Here is a 23,926-nt window from a genome sequence, read left to right on the forward strand (position 1 = left end):
ATCAGGACAGGGACTTTGTATTATTCATATATAGAACAGTCCTGGAATTGTAGTAGGAACTAAATATATATACATATATATTTATATTTTATTATTTTTTATATATTATATAAAAATATATATTAAAGATGCCTGGTAGCTCAGGGCGTGATCCCAGGATTTGGGACCAAATCCCACATCAGGCTCCCTGCAATGGAGCCTGCTTCTGCCTCTGCCTATGTCTCTGACTCTCTCTCTCTGTCTCTCATGAATAAATAAATCTTTAAATATATATATTTATAAAAAATATAAATATAAAATATAATATATTTAACTTAAATTTCATCAACAGAACAGGATTCATTTTTTTTTTCCAGTTCAAACTCACTTCCCTTTTATTAAAGTCCAAATTACCATTACATGGTTTGGTACTCAATAAAGGAAAACTTGTTCAAATAAGGTAATATGTTATCATCAGTATTTCCAGGTGATTATTTACAATCAAGTAGCATTATGAATAAATCCTTGAGAAGCCCATCCATGGGGTTTACACTTTGTCAAGGTCCAGTTCCTCTGGAGTGGAGATTCCCAGTTCGTTTAAAGTTGGTCTAAGTTCCTGGATGACATAGGGGTAGATTTCCTTACGAGGTCCTGCTTTGTCCTTAACAACCTCTGGGATGCGGGGGCAGCCCGGTGGCTCAGCGGTTTAGCGCCGCCTTCAGCCCAGGATGTGATCATAGTGACCCAGGATTGAGTCCCGCATCGGGCTCCCTGCGTGGAGCCTGCTTCTCCCTCTGCCTGTGTCTCTGCCTTTTCTCTCTCTCTCTCTCTATCTATCTATCTATCTATCTATCTATCTATCTATCTATCTATCTATTATCTATCTATCTGTGTGTGTGTCTCTCATGAATAAACAAACAAACAAACAAAACCCACAACCTCTAGGATGCGAACTGCACTAGCAAAATCACGTAACTAACTGTCTGCGTGCGGTAAAGCAGCATCAATGATTTTGGGTTCTGGAACCAGATCATAGCCAACAAGTGTGTTCATCCCTTTACGCAATTCCCAGGCATCAATATCTGGCTTGTTGAAGTATGTCACCCAGCGAGCATCAAACTCCTCCTCTGTCTCGTGTGACCCACGGGAGTAGCAGCGAACTGACTGGACAGCGGCGGCAGGGCCTGGCCGGGGCTGGGTACCCGAGGCCTCGCGGGCTGGCGCGGGCGGCGGCGCCTGTGGCTGCAGCGCGGCGGCAGTGGTGGCGCGCAGTGCGAGGCTGAAGGGAAGCCGGGTGTCAGAACAGGATAAATTATGGTCCTCCACACACTGAAATACTGTGTAACAATTAAAGAAATACGAAACCTTCTTTAGATATATTTTCAGCATAAAAAGCAAATTGCAGATGTTTCTATTTGCACTGAAGGTAAATTAAACATACATACATATGCATATACATATATACACATTATATATAAATGTGTAAGTAGATATAAAAGCCTCTACAAAGTTATATGCCAAACTGTTACAACGATACAAATTCTGATGAAAAAAACAGGAGATGGGACTTCTACTTTTCACTTCATTGACGTCTGTATTGTTTGACTTAGATGAATATATGTGCATTACTTATATATTTAAAAAGACTAAATATTTAGCCCCATTATTAAAGAATGAAATAAAATAACCATGTAATATAATTTCTTAACTTTCAGGTTAGCAAAGATTTAAAAAAAAAAAAAAGAAAAACTGAGGAAGATAGATACAAACGTTGGCAAGCACAAGGGGAAAGGAACAGTTTCATGCTCAGTGCAGGAAAAGTAAGTACAGCTGTTAAGCGGGCAATGTGGGACTATACATTATGCATTAAATCTTTAATGTGCATACACTCTAAGCATTCCCATCTCTAGGAATTTATCTTAAGGAAGAAATTGGACAATAATACAGAGGTGTATATACTAAAATGTTCCTTGTGATGCTGTTTATGGCATTAAAAATAGTAAAGGGTGGCATAGTCGGTTGAGCATTTGACTCTTGGTTTCAGCTTAGGTTGTGATCTCTGGGTTGTGAGATTGAGTCCCGCATCGCCGTGCAGAGTCTGCTTGAGATTCTCTCCCCATATCCCTCTGCCCCTCCAGCTGTACTTGCTGTCTCCCTAAAATAAATAAAATCTTTTTTAAAAAAAGAAAACAAAATGAATATCAATAATTAGGAGATTGGTTAAATAAATGTGCCATGGTAAATGTTACTATAGTATACCTACACGGTAGAAGATTATTCATGTCATTATAAGGGTGATGTGTATGCATATTTGTTACTATGTAAATATTAGCATGGGATAAAATATGATAGCATTCACATACAAAAATACATACATATATATACATATACATATACATAGGCATATATGTGGAGACAGTACAGTTAAGTACTTGCACTCTGGAGTCAGACTCCCTCAGTTTGAATGTCAGAACTGCTATTTACTTAAACTTTGTAATTTGAGGCAGTTTACTGAAACTTTCTTTTTTTAGTTTTGTTATCTGTAAAATGGGATTAAAATATGACCTACCCCACATTGTTGTTGTAAGGGTTAAATTAAAGAGACCATCATAATCATAGAATCTATTTTTATTTTACATAAAGAGAAATCTGGAAAAGAATCATCAACGTGGTAGTGGTAGTCTTTGGGTGTTAAAATTGAATCTTTTTTTTTTTTTTTTTGCTTTCCTATATATACCTTTCTATATTATTTCATTTTCTAAAATTAACATATTTTTGTAAATAGAGTTACTGATGATGGATGAACAGTTGATAGGTAGAATGGAAGGAGGGAAGAGAGGCAGGATACCTGATTGCTTCAGGGTAAGTCTTATAGGTAGCCAATTCTACAATGAAGTTACAGAAAAGTATAGAATCTACTCTTCAGCTGTAGAGATTCCCAAAATCAACTTTGCTATTCATCCAGTGAAGATCAGATTGTAGGGAACTGATGGAAGCTACATGAAACTGCATTCATATGTAGCTACGTATGAAGCTATACACCTTCACACACACTAATAAACCAGAATGGGTATGAGTGAGCTGATTCTTTTGCCAACAGGAAAACACAAATTAGAAATACTCTTTCATTGGAACATTGCTTGATAAATGAAAACTACAATGAGATACCAATACATACTCACAAAAATAACTAATGTTACAAAGACTGGCAATACTAAGTGTTGACGAGGATATGAATCAACTAAAACTTTAATACATTGTTAGTAGGAGTGCAGAAATGGCACAGCCTCTCTGTAAAACAGTTTGACAGCACCCTATAAAGTTAAACACACTGTACCTTATGACCCAGCAATTCCAGTCCTAGGTATTTACTCCAGAGAAATAAATACATATTTCCACGTAAAAAAAAAATGTGTACGTGAATATTCACAACAGCATTATTTATAATAGCTGAAAACCAAAGGAACCCAAATCTCCATTACAGGTGAGTGGATAAACAAATGGTATATTTATATCATGGAATACTGCTCAGAAATGTACACGACAACATGGATGAATTTTAAAAGCATGCTAAGTGAAAGAAGTCAAACACAAGACTGCATTAAGTATGATTTTGTTTATATGGAATTCTAGAAAAGGCAAAGCTACCAGTGATGGAATGGGGATCAGTGTTGCCTGGGGTCAGGGATGAGGAAAGACCTTGAGGAAACTTTAGAATGAAGGTGCTGTTCTACATATTGCTAATAGCAGTAGTTATATGATAGTAAGCAATTACCAAAATTCATCAAACTATTCACTTAAAATTGGTTAAAAATTTTATATGAAATTAATGTCTTAAATTGTCAGTAAGTTATTGGTAAGGTAGAGCCAGATTTTATTATTCGATAAATGACATTCTATTAATTCACTTTCTCAAAATAAGTATATGTATATATACTATAGGAATTAAACTTTGAAGGAGACTGTAGCCGTTGGTGGGACATCCTTTTCTTTCATTCTTCTTCCCAAACAATGGGGGTTCTGGAATTCTATATCCAAGACATTTTAAGAGTCATTTAAAAGACAAGAGGACTTGTCTTAAATCTGCATTTGTATGGTAAGCATACTCTTATTTAAGTTGTGAGTTTGAGGATCTTATTAGACATTTTAGAGGAGCTAAAGCCTCCAAAACCATCTTTAGTTGCATTTACATTTCCAAATACTGTATTGATTTCAGGCACTAGTCAGCTATAATGTCTGAAAGAAAATTTGCATTAATCATTAATATTATCAGCAACATATTTTAAAACTTTGCCTTAAGGGTAAGATTTTACTTCTGCAGATAGCTATTTCTTCATTGTTCTGTTTTACTATATTCAATTTTGTAGAGAAAGATAATGGTACCGTAATGTTGATTTTATTTCCAAATTCTGACAACCCTTTACAGGTAGACTCTTTATCCCTTTACAGTCTCCATGTGTATATTCAACAATTTAAAACATAATCCAACTCAGTTTTTAGCCTATGTCCTTTTTGTGGACTTCTGACTATATCAAAGTTTGAAAACCTATTCCATTGTTTTCCTAAAAGTATGTTCTGGAGTTGGGCATACCTGAGTTTGAATTCTGGTTCTGAGATAGTCATTTGTAATTTTGGCAAGGTGTTCTTTCTTCATCTGTAAAATAGAGATAACCATGCTTACCTTATAGAATAAAGATGAAGTATATATAAATGTACTGGTCCCAGTATCTATCACATGCAAACTCCTAGCAAATACTACAAATATAGAACAAGGATTTATAGCTAATAAACCATAAAAGAATGAATATGGATTGCTACAAAAAAATATTCAGTCCAGGGGTGCCTGGGTGGCTCACTCAGTTAAGTGTCTGCCTTCAGTTCAGGTCATGATCTAGGGTCCTGGGATTGAGCCCTGTGTCTGGCTCCCTGTTCAGCGGAGAGTCTACTTTTCCTTCATCCCCTACCACTCCCCCTGTTTGTTCTCTCTCTCTCTGTCTCTCTTAAATAAATAGAATCTTAAAAAAAAAAAACAAAAACAAAAAAACAACTCAGTCCAAAAGAAGGCAAAGATAAAAGAGAGGAAAAGGCAAAGAAAAAAAAAAAAGACAGAAAACAAGCTGGTAGATTTAAATCTAGCAATATCAATAATCACATTGAATGTTCATGTCCAAACACTCAAAATGCAGGTTGAAAGATTCAACCAAAAAACAAGACCCAACTACCCTGTTTATAAGAAGAAACACTGTATAAATATGAAGTCACAGACAAATTAAAAGTCAAAGGATGCAAAAAAGATATATAACTATGCAAATACTGGTCAAAAGAAAGCTGGAATAAGTGACTATATACATATCAGAAAAATGTGGTTTTCAGAGCAAGGAATAAAATTAGTCTCTCTGCTTCTTTAGACCCCCTGTTCCCCAGATGCCTTCCTGTGAGGCAACATATTACCTATTTTTCTGTATCTTTCCAGAATGAGTTTATGAATATATAAACATATATCACTTTTATTTTTCACCAAGGGGAGCATACTTATTCACTGCTGTGTACTTTGTTTTTCCAAATATATCTAGGTCATTAATCTGTATCACTACCTGTAGATTTATCTCATTCTTTTTAACTACTGAGTGGTAAAGAATGAAGTTTTTTTGGAGGTCTCCATCAAGAACACGGGGGCTTCAGATTCTAGCTAACATGGCTAAGTGAAACTCCTCCAAAATATGATTGAAAAGCTTAAAGAACTCTGGACACCTATATTTCCAGCACATTCAAAACTAAGATCAATATCGTGACATGTCATACTCCCACCCAGTTACTCCAATTCACACTTCTACCAGTTTGTTATTTTTTGAGGACACCATCCTCCACCTATTTAGTCTCCAAGCTATTTCATAACTTCCCGCTCTCCCTTAGGTTTCACCAGTTTGTAACTAAGTTTTACAGATCCTACTCTCAAGTTGGAAATGGATGAAATTCTTCCTGAAGTTCATTGTTACCTATTCAGTGCACTGGAGCTGAGATGACATCCAGTTCCAATCTCCATTGCCAGATGTTTTTTTCTCTAAAAATTGAATCATAGAACTAACAGGTTTAAGTGATAAACTGATGTTTTTCGTATTCCCAATTCGAAAAGTTTCTTTCCAGAAACTTTCTTTAAAATTTTGTTCATTGTTATTCTTATTTAGAAAGATATTCTGGTCTGATGGGATATATAGTTTTATAACATTAATGTGTAATTATGGATCATCTTTTGACAAGCTCTAATATATCCTAATAATATCCCTTTGAAACAGGTGGAAGAAAATATTTTCTTTTCAATTTACTAAAGAAAGAACAGACACATAGATATATCAGGTAATTAGTGCTTGGCTGCACAGTGTGTTAGTGGCCAAGCTGGGACTAGAACTCAGGTTCCTGACTTTCAAGCCAGATTATATGTTTTAGAATCATAAATCTGTCTACTCTGTAATTTTGAAAAAGTAATAGTGTATACTCTCACACATTCTGAATTTCAAGAGCTGTAATAATAATGCATTAAAAAAAATAAGTCTTCCTTAGAGAATCTAACTGAAAAAGAACATTTCTCAAGAAATGTAGAGAAGACATATTTAACCAGTGATTTTCTTCATTAAGTACTTCTCTGTAAAATGAGCTTAAAATGTGATGACATCAGGTTCAATGTTACACCTATTTTTATTCCTTTAAAATATTGTCCAAACACATATATGCCCTAGATTCTAAATCAATCATTTGAAAGTGGTCAACTACAGCTTTGAAAATATTGGGAGCATTGTAAACGTCATGCCCATCTGTCATTTCTTTTTCATCATGGAATATATACAGCCTGTAATCATTCATAGCAGTATCTCATGGCTCTGGAAAAGTCTTATGAATAACTTCCTCTGTCCAGCTGTGTATTTCTGAGTAATTAGATGAATCCAAAAGTCCAGCAAACTAAATTCTAAATGGTGACTCAATGGCAGCAGGAATAGTTAAATAAACTAGTTTATTTAAATGGAAAACCTGTATTTCTTTGAAGTAGAGCAATTTCCAAGAAGAACTGGAAAAACTAGCATATGAAAGGAGAATTTAAACTTGGAACATTTTCATTGCAATTATAGAATACATTATAATTTGATAGAACAGCATTTTATTTATGGCCCTTTTCTCTTTGAGCTTTTATTTCATCAAGATTTCTGTACATTGGCATTGCTTTTTTTTTTATAGAACCCAGGATATTAAAATTTTATTGTGTTTAGCAGTGTGTATTTTGGATTATGTGTGTACATAATTCTAATACTGTTTTTCATTTCTTATCTATTATTTGAACATGTGCATATACATGAAGAATAAGTGATATTTGAACTATTCAGAAGTGAGGAAGGAGAACATATAGTTGGTATGATTTAATTTGTCTGCAATAAAAAACATGACAGAAATGAAATAGGTAAGATTTTTAGGCAAGCAAAATTTAGTATAAAGGCATCAATGGGGGGCAGCCCGGGTGGCTCAGTGGTTTAGCACTCCCGTAGGCCTAGGGCGTGATCCTGGAGACCTGGGATTGAGTCTCACATCGGGCTCCCTGCATGGAGCCTGCTTCTCCCTCTGCCTGTGTCTCTGCCACTCTGTGTCTCTCATGAATAAATAAATAAAATCTTTAAAAAATAATAAAAAATAAAATAAAATAAAGATATCAATGGTATCAAAATAATGAGGGATGTTTGATGATAATAACAGACAGTGAAAACTTAGAATAATTTATCATGCAATTGGCATTATAATTCCAAAAATTGAAGAATATTCTTCTATATCTCCTACCAAACATTTATTTTAAATTTTCCACATTTAACTTTTGTTTGTACATGTACCAAATAATATTAACACAGTTATTTTGAGTACATGTAATTTTGTATTTTGACCTGGAAAAATGAATGCTTTGTGCAGATAAGAAATTCTTTGGAAAACTGTAGTGGATATTAATTTGATTTAATATTTTAAAATATTGATAATAAAAATATTTAGGAAGAATATTTCTCTCAAATATTTCTCTCAAATATTTGTTAAAATAAAAAGTGAAGTTTTGGGGGATCCCTGGGTGGCTCAGTGGTTTGGCGCCTGCCTTTGACCCAGGGCGCGATCCTGGAGTCCCGGGATCGAGTCCCGCATCAGGCTTCTGGCATGGAGCCTGCTTCTCCCTCCTCCTGAATCTCTGCCTCTCTTTCTCTCTATGCCTATCATAAATAAATAAGTAAATCTTTAAAAAAAAATAAATAAAAGGTGAAGTTTTAACTTAATACATTATTAATTATATATTCAATGTTAGTTTTGTATCTCATGGAAAATACTTTTGTTTCCTAAGAATGACCAAGACTCTTCAAGACTACCTGATTTCTGTCCAGTGGCAAAATTCTACCTGGTAAATGTAGTAGCTTTTATTCCTGTTCACTAAATTTCCTAGTTTCCTTCTTCATTAAATTTCCTAGTTTCCTTCCCTTGGAGTTCCTGGTTGAGAGACCATTGATCACTGCCTGGTGATCATGTGATTTATTTTGGCCAATGAAATAAACAGAGGTAACAATTCACTTCTGGGAAGAGTCCTTAAGAGCCAGCACATAGTTCATTGATTCTCTTTTCTCTCTCTCAAAAGACTGGCAATCATCAGCTATTGCTCTACAAGCTTAGGTCTTGAAACAGAGCCCTTAGCTGTCTGGACTCTTACCACCATTGAGAAGTAAAACTTTCTAATTGCAAACCGCTGAGATTTTAGAGATCACTAAAATTAGGAGGCCACTGAGTTATCTCAGGGAAGAGATAATCCTGCCAATTTACATGGATAGCAACCTGGCCAGCATGTGTAGGAATGGCTTCTAAAGGTGTTAGATCAAAGAGAATTAACTGTGAAATTGAATGAGGCAAATTTACCTTAACACTTCCAAAAATAGCAAATGTTTTTCCTTAAAGTCACTTTTCAAGATTCTCAAATAGTTTTAGTTCACAGATCTCTTTGATGCAAACACACAGAAGACTATTTGCCAAAACTTAAATATACATGTACTTACCTCTCTACTCTTGGCTATGTGATATTTAACATCTCAAACAATAAACCTTCCTGGATATGGGAGGCTGGGCAATATACCTCTAGTGGACCCACTGCACCTTGTGCTTTCCAGTTATAATATATTTAATGTCTATATTCTCTACTACAATCTCAGTTTCACAAAGGCAAAGAATGTCCTGTTTCATTGTACCAATCAAGCTAATGGCAGGAAGCTGGAATTTAAAAGAAATTAAATGAAAGGATTTGGTGTGTGTATGTGTGTTATGGGCAAGATTAAGTAATCACCCAGGGTTGTTGAGGTACTCGCAATGCCGTGAAGATAATAGTACCTGTATGTCTGAAGAGGAATTAAATGGTATCATTAGATCTTTTTTAAAGACTAGAGTGAGGCACGTGTGTGGCTCAGTGGTCAAGTGTCTGCCTTTGGCTCAGGTTGTGAGCCTGGGGTCCTGGGATCGAGTCCTGCATCAGGCTCCATGCATGGAGCCTGCTTCTCCTTCTGCCTATGTCTTTGCCTCTCTCTCTCTTTCTCTCTCTCATGAATAAATAAGTAAAATCTTAAAACAAAAAAAAACAGACTAGAGCAATAGAAGAGGGGCCACTCAATAGGAGCTGCAGTTATAGAGGGGTACAACGACTACCACAATAGTGCACCAAAAAAGGGAAATCCCTCAAGAAGAAATACCCTGATCTCTTTCTCCATCTGCTCTGCCATCTTTTACGAGGGCCGCCCACTGACTGACTCTTACAGAAAGTCAGAGGATCAGGAAGCCTATAGATACAGTTCACAGAGATCAGCCCCTTACAGGCACAGAGCAAAGCATAGAAAGATGAGGGATGGGTCTTGGGAGGGCAAACAGAAGAATGTACACATCTCTTTATTGATGTATATTCCCAGTTCCTGTTTATTTCCTGGTGCATAGGAAGTGCTTAAAGATATATGATGAATAAAGATACTAAAAGCAAAGTAATATGGATGCTTAGATGCAGGCTGCTCTTCTTATTTTTTACGAAATTATTTTCCTCAACAAGTTACCTTGCCATTGAATATTATCATAAGGAACTTTCAGTTATTTATATAAATATCTCTAAACCATATTTTGAACTCCTGTGAAGAATACTGAAAAGCAAAGTAATTGGGGAAGCAATTATGAAAGAGATCGTATTGGTATGCAAAAATGAAGTGACTTAGATTGAACAAGTTTATTGAGTAGATAATTAAGTGAAGAAGAGAAGTCATAAAATGTAATTCATGGCATGCAGAGACAACACAATTATTTAAATAATCACTGGTATTGGTACTGGGTGGAATGTCAACTGGGGCAAGACATTAGGAGATAATGTGTTTGTGGCACTTGATCACTATGGCAGCAATGATGATTAAAAGATTTAGAGGGCAGCCCTGGTGGCTCAGCGGTTTAGTGCCACCTTCAGCCCAGGGCGGGATCCTGGAGACCCAGGATCAGGTCCCGCGTCTGGCTCCCTGCACGGAGCCTGCTTCTCCCTCTGCCTGTGTCTCTGCCTCTCTCTCTATGTCTCTCATGAATAAATAAATAAAAATCTTAAAAAAGAAAAAGATTTAGAGATGGGTTGGCTATCTGTTTATTGTAAAGCTTATAAGAAAGAAAAAGTGAAGCTTAGTGCTTGAATTCTTAAGCCAAAACATGAAAGGAATATCAGAAAGTTTCTATGGAAGTTTTAAGGAAGATTTTCTAGCCTGGGTCCACATTTAGAATTCATGTGTCTTATATTAGGGTAGGGGCATTTGTTGGGAAGAAGTAAGACACTGACACTTAGGATGGGACATTTGGACAGGCATAGGTGAGGCTAAGAATTTAGAACTTCCAAATGTCTAGAACTTGCCTTGAGAGTGAAAGCAGCTCTCTTTCAATATCTGAAAAACCAGTTTTTCCTAAAGGGAAACTTCAGTAATGTCTGTTCTCAAGACACTCCTCCCTCATTCAATACCCCTTATTGCCTTTAGGGCCCTAAAGAAAATTAAATACCAGTATAACCCTGAAGGAAAATTGCAACATCTGCTCCAGGAGGAGATCATTTTACCAATTTGTATAAGCAAGAATCTGGAAGGCAGGCATTAGGTTGAATTTTAAAGAGAGTAGTTTCAGATGAATGACCTATAAGATTGAATTAGTTCTCAAAGTGTGGTTGTTGGGCCAGCCAGCATCAGTTATCACCTGAGAATTTGTTAGAAATGCAAATTCCCAAGTCTTATCCTAGACTAAATGAGTCAGAAACTCTAGGGCATGGGGCTCAGAAATTGTTTTAATTCATCTTCTGGGTGATTCTGGTACATATTAAAGTTTGAGAACCGGGCAGCCCCGGTGGCGCAGCGGTTTGGCGCCACCTGCAGCCCAGGGCGTGATCCTGGAGACCCTGGATAGGGTCCCACCTTGGGCTCTCTGTATGGTGCCTGCTTCCCTCTGCCTGTGTCTCTGCCTCTCTCTCTATCTCTCTGTGTCTCTCGTGAATGAATAAACAAAATCTTTAATAAAAAAAAAGTTTAAAAAAAATAAAGTTTGAGAACCACTGGAATATGCGAAATGTATGTCTGTGACCTCTACTGGAATTTGAGATTTAGTATTTTAGCCAGGAGAGTTGGGAGTGAATCTAATAATTGGCTGATATGGAAGCCTGGACTTAACAGTTGCCTGTGGTCAGTGAGATTGAGATTACAGACCTACCCTGATATAATGTAGGAAAAGAAGTTTGATACCTTAGAGAAATGAGAATGTTAGAACAGATCTGAAATATTCAGCTTGCTCTACTGTCCTCCCACCTTTGTTATCCCCAGAAGATACTGAGGCCACTTCTTTCATTCAAAGCATATTAAAATGCATTGGTAAGGGGAATAGCCACATCCTTGAAAATCTCTGAGGGGGCTGTCTCTAACAGCTAATGATGGATATGGGTAATTGCCATGAAAATAAACTCCCTGGTTTGAACAGAAAATAATGATAGGGCCACATGTCTGTTCTTACAGTGAGACAAGGTGGCACAATTATCCTAAAAAGATGTAGTTTCCAGAATGGTAATCAGAGTGTTTTGACTAGCATGGGCATGTGCCTATGACTAAATGATCATAAGGTTACTGGGAATTAAAGAGATGAGCAACTTTATAAGGTGTTTCTTGATTTATATAAAATAAAAACTGACTTAAATTGTCACAGAGGGAATTCTTCTTAGCCTCGTACCCAGTTCCCAGACTTAAGGCAATTCACAGAACTGAGACCCCTTAATTAAGGAGCAGGCCAGGTTCTTTTGAGGAAGAATGTGGCCTGCAATATGGCCACAAATGAGGTTCATGGCTTTTTCAAGTAAACGTACGGAGATACTTACCAGGATAATTTGGGCAGCAGGAAGGGAGGAGGTGGAATTCTCAGGCTTTTGGAGGTTTTTAGATAGTGACTCTGAGATAATGCTAGTTCTTAGGATATAAAACAACATCATGGTCCAGTAGTCAGATTATGGACTTATGGAGGTCAAGTGATAAGTGAAATCTTGCCTCTGTTCTGATAGTGGTTCTGATAAGTCTACAGACCCATCCTGTGGTTATTCATACAGTTTCTGAATATATTTTCAAATAGACATTTTTCTCAGCTGAGGTCCTAACTTAGAAACAACCACTGGTTGGGGTGCCTGGGTGGCTCAGTCAGTTAAATATCTGACTCTTTAGTTTTGCTTAGGCCTTGATCTCAGGTTTGTGAGATAGAGCCCTGTGTCAGGCTCTGCACTGGGCATGTAGCATGCTTGGGATTCTCTCCCCCCTTCTTCTTTTCCCCCTACACCCCAAAAGAAAAGAAACAACCACTGGTGAATTTAGTAAATGCTTTCAACTAACAAAAGACACATGTTGCCATCCTCCCATAGCCAGAATATAGAGGTTGAGGAACCAAAAAGTGGAGGTGGGAGCTACCTCTCTCACTTTTGTGGGACCCAGGAAATTTAACAAAATCCCCTACCCCTGGACAAGCAGAGCAGGACTGACTCTATTTTGGGCTGCACCCGCCTTGTGCTGACCTGCTTATTACTTAGGGCACTGCCTCGCCCTAGTCAGAGACCAGGACACACCCTAATCGGAAATCCAGCTCAGTGGACTAGCATGACTGTGCAACTTTCTGCGGATCCCATTGGCCACTGGCCCCTATAAAGTTGCTAAGCCTCTGAGTCTCGGGGTCCAAGTCCCTGCTCCACTGTGTCGGGTATACTTGGACCCAAGCTCAAGCTTGTAAATAAACCCTCGTGTGTTTGCATCGGAGTCGGCTCCTTGGCGGTTTCTCGGATACACGATCTTGGGCACAACACTTTTATATCTTAAATTTCATTTAAGGGTTCGGAAGCTTTAGGAGTTCTAATTTGCAGGGTAGGACAATTTCTGCCAGGAAATATAGTCACTATCCATTGAATTAGAAGCTGAGACTGTAAGTAACCAATAAAGCCTCATCCAAAAGACTTGACTAGTGAAGGACCCACTTCCAAGCTCACTCACATGGATATTGACAGTATACAGTTCCTCATGTGGCTGTTGGACTGAGACCTTAGTTACTTGCTAGGCTGGAAACTTTTCTTATTTCATTTTCATGTGGGACTCTCCATAGGGAAGTTCATAACATGGCAACTGGCTTCCCATAGAATGAGCAAGTAAGAGAACAACAGAATATCCAAGATGGAAGCTCAAGATGAAAGTGAGGATAGAACCATATCATGGAAGGATATTTTAACACTGTTGTTACATTATTTTCATCAGAAGTTTGTGCCTATGGTCAGCTTACCTTTAAGGGTAGAATATTACACACAGGAATGAATTCCAGGAGGCAGGAATCATTGCAAGTTGCTTCTTACTCCTTCAATTCAATCTCTGCCCTAATATGGATCTTAGACTGCATTAGTCAGATTCTTGCCCACTGGCCTTCTATTGGATTTTGCCAATGAGAGTTCAGACAGGAGAATAAAAGATGAAAGAGAAGTCAGAATATTTCTTTCTCTACTTTCTGTCTTCATGTGGTGTTTCTAGCTGTATTCTTCTGCCTAATGGCCCTGCTGCCCTGGTCCAGCCCTCCTTGAATGCTGCTAGCACCATTTCTTCCCTTACATACTTTAGGCCTGAGAATGGTATAGGCTTCTCATATTTGCCAGTCCATGGACACCTTAACATTTCTTGATGATTCTTCACCTCTGCACATACTTCTATAAATTGTCCTTTCACTGAATTCTTTTGTTTCCCTGCTAGCACCTTGAATAATACATGTCTCTTAAGGCAGGAAACTGTATATTAATATTTTTTAGTCATAGTGCTTAACATGGTAGGCACTTAGTCAATGTTGGATGACTAAGTGGATAGATGGACAGGTGAACCTAGTTTAATATGAAAGAAAAGAAAGATAAAACATTTTAAATTAAGTGAAAATCTTCGCTGACACAGAATAGGCCTAATATGTTTTATCTGAGACCATAACTGAGAAAAGAAGTGATTTCTAAAGAAGAATGGCAATTTTAAAGAAGTAATTTTTTTTCTTCTGATAGAGAAACTTACTTAAGTCAAGCCACCAAGTCTATAGTAGTATAAGGGGATTTTTTTCAGAGGATTATCATATTTATGGAGGCAGAATGTTTACTGAATTGGCTTAATATGAAATAACCACAACCAAAGGGTGTGGTTATTTTTATGCCATTCCTAAACAATTAAGATTATTCCAACCATATGTGTCATTAAAAAACTTTTACCAATGATTTTTTTTTTATTTTTTTTTAAAGATTTTATTTATTTATTCATGAGAGACACAGAGAGAGAGGCAGACACAGGTAAGGGAGAAGCAGGCTCCATGCAGGGAGCCCGATGTGGGACTTGATCCCGGGTCTCCAGGATCATGCCCTGGGCTGAAGGCGGTGCCAAACCGCTGAGCCACCGGGGATGCCCTTACCAATGATTTTTTAAATTATGTTAATAATCAAGGGCAATTACACTGATGTTTGAAATTATTTAAGAGTTTTAGGCATAAAATACTTCCCAACAAACTGTACTGCATTCTAAGTATCAATGTACAAAAAGTAAGGAAATTTGGCCCTTTGAAGAAAGATAACTAAGAGGATTTACTGCGTTAGATGACCTCATTCTGCAACAGGTAATATTGTAGAAACCTGGCATTTTCACAATTTACTTTGTGAGGGCAAAATACCATATCCTCTGAGATGTTGGCTTGTATCCCTTTGTCACTATGTATAAAATACCCTTAGTGTTCTGGGTTTTAATTTCCTTGTTAATACAATGCAAATCCTAAAGACCATCTGTTTTCATTTTGTAATGTGTGTTAAAGCAGCCTTGCAAATAATTTTTCAGAAATTTACTTACTTAGTATTTTTTCTACCTGCTTTAACCTCAGGAGACATATGCTTGCGAAGTAAATTCATAGTCTTTATTACTCCTAAGGCCCACATGGTTACTTACATTGAGCAAGTGAATAAGAATATTTGCAAGGCCTGTATAAAGACTATGAGGAAGAGCAAACTTAAGGTAGACTCCAGGCAACTCAAAAACATTTTATTAGTGGAAAATTTATTCTTTTAAATGCATTTTATATAGCCCAATTACATAGCTAATTTATGTTTTAAAAAATATCTAAGAGTACCTTTTCTTGTTTTACTGGCACAGTGTTGACAACAGCCCTCATTAATACAACATTCATTGCACTTAAAAAGACCTAAGATGGTACACTGTAGGGTGTAAAAATATCTCAAACAACTCTGCACCTTCTTCCCAACATTTGCAATCAGTAAAATCAAAAAGTTGAGAGAAGTTAATAAAATGACAGAAACCAATAACATTCAGAAAGAGACGCTAACAGTAAAACCCTCAACTTCTTAATTAGGTCCTCTCTTCCATTTCAAACACACATGCACAGGCCTACATATATCTTAATAGCAGCGTATTCAAGGATATGCTCATTTTTGCAGCCTTTGACTACATTATAGATCTCAAAAGAAGCAAAGGCCTAGGAAATTGTTCAGTGAACAGAGAACCAAGAATTATTTTAATTAAAATTATTTGTAATCAACCTCTCAAGTGGGTAATAAAATATGTGACTGGATGTGAAATAGGCAAAAGAGAAAATCACAAATCCATTTATTTTCCTCAAATCAAAACATTATATTGAGAAATCTGTTACTCACTCACCTGCCAAGTTCTAAGATTGGAAATCTTTGTTTTTACTGTAATAGTTGGTGCTACTGAAAACTGCTAAGTTACTTGAGGAACCTGTTCCCTGTTCTATTTCAGATGTTTCTTCTTCAATAATTTTTTAATTAAAAAGTTTACAAATCACCCTAAACTTAGAGTCATAAGAACAATGTTTTCAGATTTTTTCCCTCATATATGTATATTGGTAATTCTCCAGCTCTCTTAAAATAAGTACTGTCCTGCAAGCTAAAGCAAAGCTATAAGTGCAATCAATGTCTATCTCAGTTCTCTAATTATCTCTCATGGATTTCTACCATTGTATTAATTAGCTTCTAAACTTCTTGACTTTGCTGATCCTATAGTTCTTTTTTTCAGTATCATCTGATCTCAGTCTTGTTCATAGTTAAAAAAAAAAAAGATAAATCAACCTTTTCCTGTAGGTTTCATTTGAACATGACCAGTCACCACAGCCATCAGTCGCTGTCCCATTGAGACATTATTTCTTTATGCATAATATTATCATGGTATATTTGTTTCTTTGGAATAGAGAGAAATGTAATAAACCATTGATAGTATCACTTGTTAAGAGTGCTACAAGGCCAGAGTCTGCTGAAAAGAATTCTTCTTCCTACCTGTATGGTGTATGAAACTCTTATCATTGGGGGGAACTCCATTTCATTAAGCTAAAGAGGCCAGGACAATTATGTGTTCTGATAATGTTACAAAGGAAGTAATCTAATAACATAACAAATCACGCATGCTTGGGGTAACTTGTAACCTACCTATACAAAATAAAAACCATAACCCTTGCCAGTGAGTTTGGGATCAAACATAACTTTTCACAGTGTCTTCAAATTCTACAACTTTTCCATTATTTAGGGTACATTCTTCAAAACTCCAGAAAGAAATTCCTAACATACCACCATACAGCTGAGGTTTAGAGAAAGCTCCAAAGATTAAGGAATGTGTATAAAAGATCTTAAACAACAGAGCTATTTTGTTCACTCTCCCCTCCTCTTCTACAAAGAAAAACAAGAACACTGGTGACCCATGAGGATAAGGGAAACAGATCTCCATCTGTAAGCCTATAGAGGCCATTGAAAACAGAAGTATGAAAAGAAGTTTTAAAAGTTATAAGGAACACGTTCAGAGAAGACTTTCAAATGAAAACAAGCAATGAATTGAGTAACAACAGAATTTGAGCATATGCCAAGGCCTGCCAAGGCCTGCTATCTATCTCATGCTTCTTTGGTGGGAGAAATTGCTTTCTTTTACTATGTAACTCTATCCCAAACTTTGTGCCATTTGGAGGAAAGAAAGGTGCTCCGGATAAAGGATTATCATTACCAGTAGCAGAATGAGAAACCTAGTGGGTTTATTGTTTAGAAGCTGTTCCAAGTAAGAATTAAAGTTTGTCTGAATATAACTTTATACGAAGAGCATATTGTAGCTGCCAGTCAGTAAACTGTAACATACAGAATAATTACATGGGCGATATGAAATGTTATTTTAAGGAGTTTGTTCATATGTGCAAATACAGTTGACCCTTGAACAACACAAGAGTTAGAGGGACCAGTCCTTTGTGCAGTTGAAAATTCATGTGTAACTTTTGACTCCCCCCCCCCAAATTAACTACTAAATAGCCTAGTTTTGACTAAAAGCCTTACTGATAGCATAAACAGTCAATTAACACATTTTGTATGTTATGTGTATTACATGCTGTATTCTTATGATAAAGTAAGCTAGAGAAAAGAAAATGCTATTGAGAAAATCATAAGGAAGAGAAAATACATTTACCGTACTACACTGTATTTATGCGCATATATATAAAAAAATCTGTGTATAAGTGGACCCATGCAGTTCAAACCTGTGCTGTTCAAGAGTCAACTGTACTTAACCTGAATAATTTAATGAAGTACTTATAACCTTGGGAAAGTTTAATAACCTTACTTTGTGTCCTTAAATTTCACCATCCTTAAAACAGAAATAACAAAGGACCTATCTCATAATTTGTTTTGCTACTATTAACTTGTACAACATTTATAAAATATCTAGAGCTGTGCCTGATACAAAGTAAGCATTCAATAAATACTATCACTAGTCCCTTAAGAAGTTAGACTTTTGTTAAAATATCTGTATAAGTGCTTCAATTCTCCAGTATACCTTAATAATATGGGTTTTGTATAAATGCCTATAGTAGGCTACATTATATCCCCCAGTGATATCCAGGTGAGTCTTAACCTCTGAAACCTATGAATATTCCTTCAAATGGAAAAAGGATCTTTGCAGATGTGATTAAATAAGAATCTTGAGGTTGTGAGATTTTCATGAATTATCCAGGTGGGCTTTAAATGTCATCACAAATATTGTTATAAGAGAGGTAGAGGAAGATTTGTATATAGAAGAAGGCCATGTGATGACTATTGTACTGGCTTTGAAGATGAAGGAAGGAGTCACCAGCCAAGAAATGCAGGTTTTTGAAGGGAAAAAGGGCAGGAAACAGATTTTCTCCTAGAGCTTCCAGAGGGAGTCTGGTCCCACTTGACATCATGATTTCAGCCTAGTGAAACTGATTTTGGACTTCTGTCCTCTAGAACTATAAAAGAATACATTTCTGTTGCGTTAACCCGCTAAGTTTGGGGTGATTTTTTTATAGCAGCAATAGAAAACCAATATATCATACCATCTTTTGTTTAATTCATTAAATGTATGTATTAGGTATGTACTATGGAGAGAATGGTTGTGGGAAAGTGTGGTTGTCTGGTTTAGACAGTCAAAAAATAGGTATTTGCTAGAATTTTGCAAACTGGTAAGATTTCTCCAGCCTTTTGTTTCTCCAGCAGTATCTACAACTGCTTTGTTTCAACTATTTAGACAGAGCTATGGACATTTAGTTGGAGGCCCTTTTAGCTTCCTTTCTATGTTTAAGTTACCACTTCAAACATATACTCTTTAACTTAATCTCAGGTATGATGATACTACTTTTTAGGTGGCTACTTATTAAACGCATTCAGACCTGACACATTTTACAAAGCAAGAAGTAGGTGGATGAAGCCATGGTAGTGGTGTGGAAAATACTGGCTTTGGAGTCAACCAAATCTAGGTTTGAATCCTGGGTCTTTTATAAACTTTGAGACCCTTATCATCTTTGTGCTATATATAATTTCCTCCTGCATAAAAAAGGATTTATTTTAACTGCTATATATGGTAAAAATCAGACTCCTTTACATTTATGTAAAAAATGAGTCTTCTTTACATTTATAAAAAGATTACAATGCTCCAAGTCCTCATTGTTCTTGGTAGCAGGAATTCCAGTCATACTCCTAGACGTTCCCCTAATCAAATGTTTCTGAGAATGTAAGTGTCTACTCATGGCAGCAAATCAGATGATACCACTAGCTGGACCTTGGTATTTGTTCTTCCCAGAATCCCTGGTGCTACTTCTATTGCCTACTCTACCTCTGAGACAGGCTGCTACCTACTCTGGTGGCTGCTGAGAAGATCTACACTAAATCGCCAGGGGAAAAAAAAAAAAAAAAGCAAAGAGTGTATTCTTTAGATGAAGGGTCAGGCAAAGGTGAAAAACGTCCTTTATTCTATGTTATACTTAGGACATATTCCAGGGCAGATAACTGGGCAACACAGCAGCAGCATGGAAATTTTATGTTTCAGCTCTTTTGATTCTCCCACACATGATTGTTTTCTCCTGGGCATAATCCCCAGTACTGAATTTGATGAATCTAGAAGGATGGTGGCAAGAATTTATATAAACCCACAGAGACAAATACAACAAGTATTATTTGGGAGATATTAGCTTTGTTTAGGAGAGCATCTTAATCTCTTGTAGATGATATCAAGAAAGACGTGTGACCTACTAGGAATTACTGCAGTGTCTTGACTAAGACACAACACTTGGCCCAGATTAAAAATTTAATCTCCCTCTTCTCTGCAGAGAATAAAATTCATTAAATTTGTGGATTTTTATCCTTAGAACCTACCATATTGCCAATCTTCAGAATTTATGTGATCCTTATGAGCCTAGTAGCAACAAGCCAGTAAACTGTTTCAGAAAACATAGGACTGTGAGGGGGGAAAAAAAAGTTTACCTGGTCCTCTGACAAAATTTTCCCATGACCAAAAAAGTCCCATGACTTTCTCCACTGAGTCAAACATCTCACTATAGACTGCCAGATCATTCATTTGATGATAAAATTATCCATCTAAACCTCTAATAAACGTGTATAGCATTAGGCTTTATTTCTGTTAGGGAATAATCTCGATTGCCTGTTGATTAATCAAATAGAAACAGTGTTCCAAGATTTAAGTGCTTTTAATTTTGGGGATGACACAGTCTCCCCATTACATTGAATATATGCAAAGCCTACCCAATACAGTATGTAATAAATATTAAGAGGCCTTTTTTGGACCCCCAGGTTAAGAACTCCTGAGACATACAGAATTTCAAATATAAAGCAAGATGTTCAGATTACATCTGTGTGATAACACAGAATTTAGGAGTTCAGGTTGGATTTTTATTCTATCGTGACACTGAGTTGCTCACAGTCAGTTGGATTGTCTTTAATGCATTTGAATGGTAGAGTTGGTCAAAATAAATTATATGATTTGATATCATAAGTAGATTTTTTAAAATTACCGTATATATTGCATAGCACATTAGTTTGCTAGAGCTGCCATAAGAAAACACCACAGATTGGGTGGCTTAAACAACAGAAATTTATTTTTCCACAGTTCTGAAGGCTGGAAGTCCAAGATCAAGGTGCTGGCAGGGTTGGTTTCTTCTTGAGGTTTCTCTCTTTGGTTTGCAGATGGCTGCCCTATTGCTGCTTTTTCATTTGGTTTGCATCTTTGGTTTCTCTTCATGAGTCCGAATTTTCTCTCCTTGAAAAGGACACTATCAGATTGGATTAGGACCCACCCATATGATCTCATTTAACATTGATGATTTCTTTAAAGGTCCTATTTCCAAATACAGTCGCATTCTGAGGGATTGGGGTGCTACAGCTTCCTAGCACCATTGAATTTTCAGGGAGACACAGTTCAGTCCATAATGCATAATGTCTGAATTTAATTGCCTTTATTTGCCTCTAAAAGTATTACTTCAGGGATCCCTGGGTGGCTCAGTGGTTTGGCGCCTGCCTTTGGCCCAGGGCGCGATCCTGGAGACCCTGGAGCGAATCCCACATCGGGCTCGCGGTGCATGGAGCCTGCTTCTCCCTCTGCCTATGTCTCTGCCTCTCTCTCTCTCTGTGTGACTATCATAAATAAATAAAAAAATAAAAATAAATTAAAAAAATAAAAAAATAAAAAATAAAAGTATTATTTCACATGTCTAAATTTTCGTAGTTGATTTATCCCTCAGGTTATATAGAAATTGCACCCTATTTTCTTAGGTTAACCTGATGTCAATAAAAATGGCATCATTAATTTGTGGCCCCAAGAAACAGCCGTAAATAAAGGCTTTATAAAGTAAAAAGATGAGATTCTCATGATTTTACACATCACCATGAAACAAATAATGTAAATACCTTATATATAGTCTTGAAAAGATTTACAATATTTAATTGTTGTGTTTGTTTTTATGTAGAAGAACTGGTATACAGTTTGTTCTTGGCAATTTAAAGACTGTACAAAGGATTATTTCAGTCCATTTCACCCTACTGATTTGGTTATAAGCATATCAATAACATATTTTCAAATCTGCCAGTTGAGGATGGAAATTACAAGGGAAAAGAATCGGTGGGTTTATACTACAATAGGCTAAAAGATCAAACATTAGACATTTACTTACAAATAGTACATTTATTGTTAACCTTCACGTTAAACTAACCTTCTCAAATAAAATATCTTATATTGGTGTGCATGCAGAAATGACAAAAGCTGAATACAAAGAGGGGAACATTATACAGCTGAAGCATGGTCACAAATCCAAAGCAAATAAAATTAATATTGGATATTAAAATGGTAAATATTTAGGCAATAAATCTTAGCGTATCAAGTTTATCAGTTGGTCAACTTCTACATTTGTGAAAAAGGTATCAGAAAAGTCACTTACTCCCTTTCCCTCACCAAAGATCTTTTTACAAACAGGAAATCAGGATTTTGTGAGAATTGGGCTTTAAAAAATTTTTTTTTCCATTTTTCAATTTCCAAACCACTTTTGAGCAATATTAAAGGCATTTAAATTCAGGAAATATGCAAAATATCAACAGAATTTTAACCCTATTGCACAGTGCGTCACATGAATGACGGAAATAATTGCTGTCGGTTTGTACTTTTTTGACCAATAATTCTTTGTATTTCCTGCAAGTAACTTGAGTGATGCAAATGACCTTATTTTTACAGCATGCTTTTATTAAATAGTTTATTATTTTGGCAGACTAATAAAGATTTTGGTATTTGCTTTTATTTGCAATAATATTACCACCACATAAAAAAGGATTTTATGTTCTTTTTGAGGAACAAGGAGGATAAAAGTGGTGATGGATAGCGCAACCGAGGCATCAGCAATGAGCTGGAAATGAGACACATAAATATGAAAGCAGAGCTAAGAAAATAGAACTGCACCCTTGGCCTTTCTTAAAAGAACATGCACACACTTCATGGTTCATTCACACTGCTACAGAAACTCCTTTTGTTTCCAATGAATCAGGGAATGCACACAGTCTGAAACACTATTCTCACTCACTGACTGACTCCTTCTATTTAATTAGACTCATTCCAGGAAAATATTTCCAAGCTTTCTGAGGATGTTTTGATTTGAGGAAAAAAATAATCAATTGACTGAAAAGTTGGTGGATGGAAGGGCTGAAGGGGAAATCAAAACAGATTTACTATTTTCACCATTATTTAGCACAGAGCACAGAAAAGAAAGCATTGCACACTGTCACATCCTTAGAGTCTATTGGGCAATCGTGTAGTACTTAAGGATATTTAATGTTGGTGGCTAGGCAATTGAACATATCTTTAAGGACAAATAATATTCAATATGTATATAGAAACATTGGACAGACTACATCAGATGGAGTCTTTGGGAATTATAGCATATCTTGCCAGCGATAGTACGTGTTTATTCAAAAATTATAATAGTTCGCATGTTGTGTGTTTTCTGATTTAATGTTGGTATGTAAATTTTGCATGTCAAATATTATATATTTATTGTCAGCAAAGTATGTTTGGCATTAATTTTTATCTTCTTCCGTTAATAATTTGTTTCCTCATAACAGCATTTAATTGTTACCAGGAATGAAAACAGATTGTGATGAAGAAACCAAAGGGAAGGTAAATCTCTTATCAGGGCCAGAATCTGAATTGGCACAAGTAGTTCTTAGCTCAGTAATATTCATACGTAGAACTATTTTTCTTTGCACATGGAAGTGCAGCCAATAGATGAAAGGAGAAAGAAGTAATTTGTGAGCCGAGAAATCCACTGCTTCATTATCAACATAATTCGGATCTTACAGAGGGAGAGAGCTCTACCATTTGGATTCTCGTCTCAAAGGCTTACAATAGACATGATTCTGACAAGAGGTTGGTGGTAGCAGAACAGACTTAACAATTAATGGTATGCCAAGGCTGAGTTCAGAGAATTGCTTTACCCAATGCCAATCATTCATTCCTGGCAGTAGTACTTCACATCTTTCCTGGGATGCCATCCAACCACAGTGGCATCTAAAATA

The 23,926-nt window shown here is 36.4% G+C and overlaps 1 pseudogene; it reads right to left on the reverse strand.

Moving 5' to 3' along the window:
* Positions 1-348: 348 nt before the first annotated feature.
* On the reverse strand, positions 349-4,654 carry LOC112676170 (cytochrome c oxidase subunit 5A, mitochondrial-like; annotated as a pseudogene).
* Between the last annotated feature and the right edge of the window lie 19,272 nt (positions 4,655-23,926).

Source organism: Canis lupus, chromosome 30, assembly GCF_003254725.2.
Source record: "Canis lupus dingo isolate Sandy chromosome 30, ASM325472v2, whole genome shotgun sequence".
Classification (NCBI taxonomy): Eukaryota; Metazoa; Chordata; class Mammalia; order Carnivora; family Canidae; genus Canis; species Canis lupus.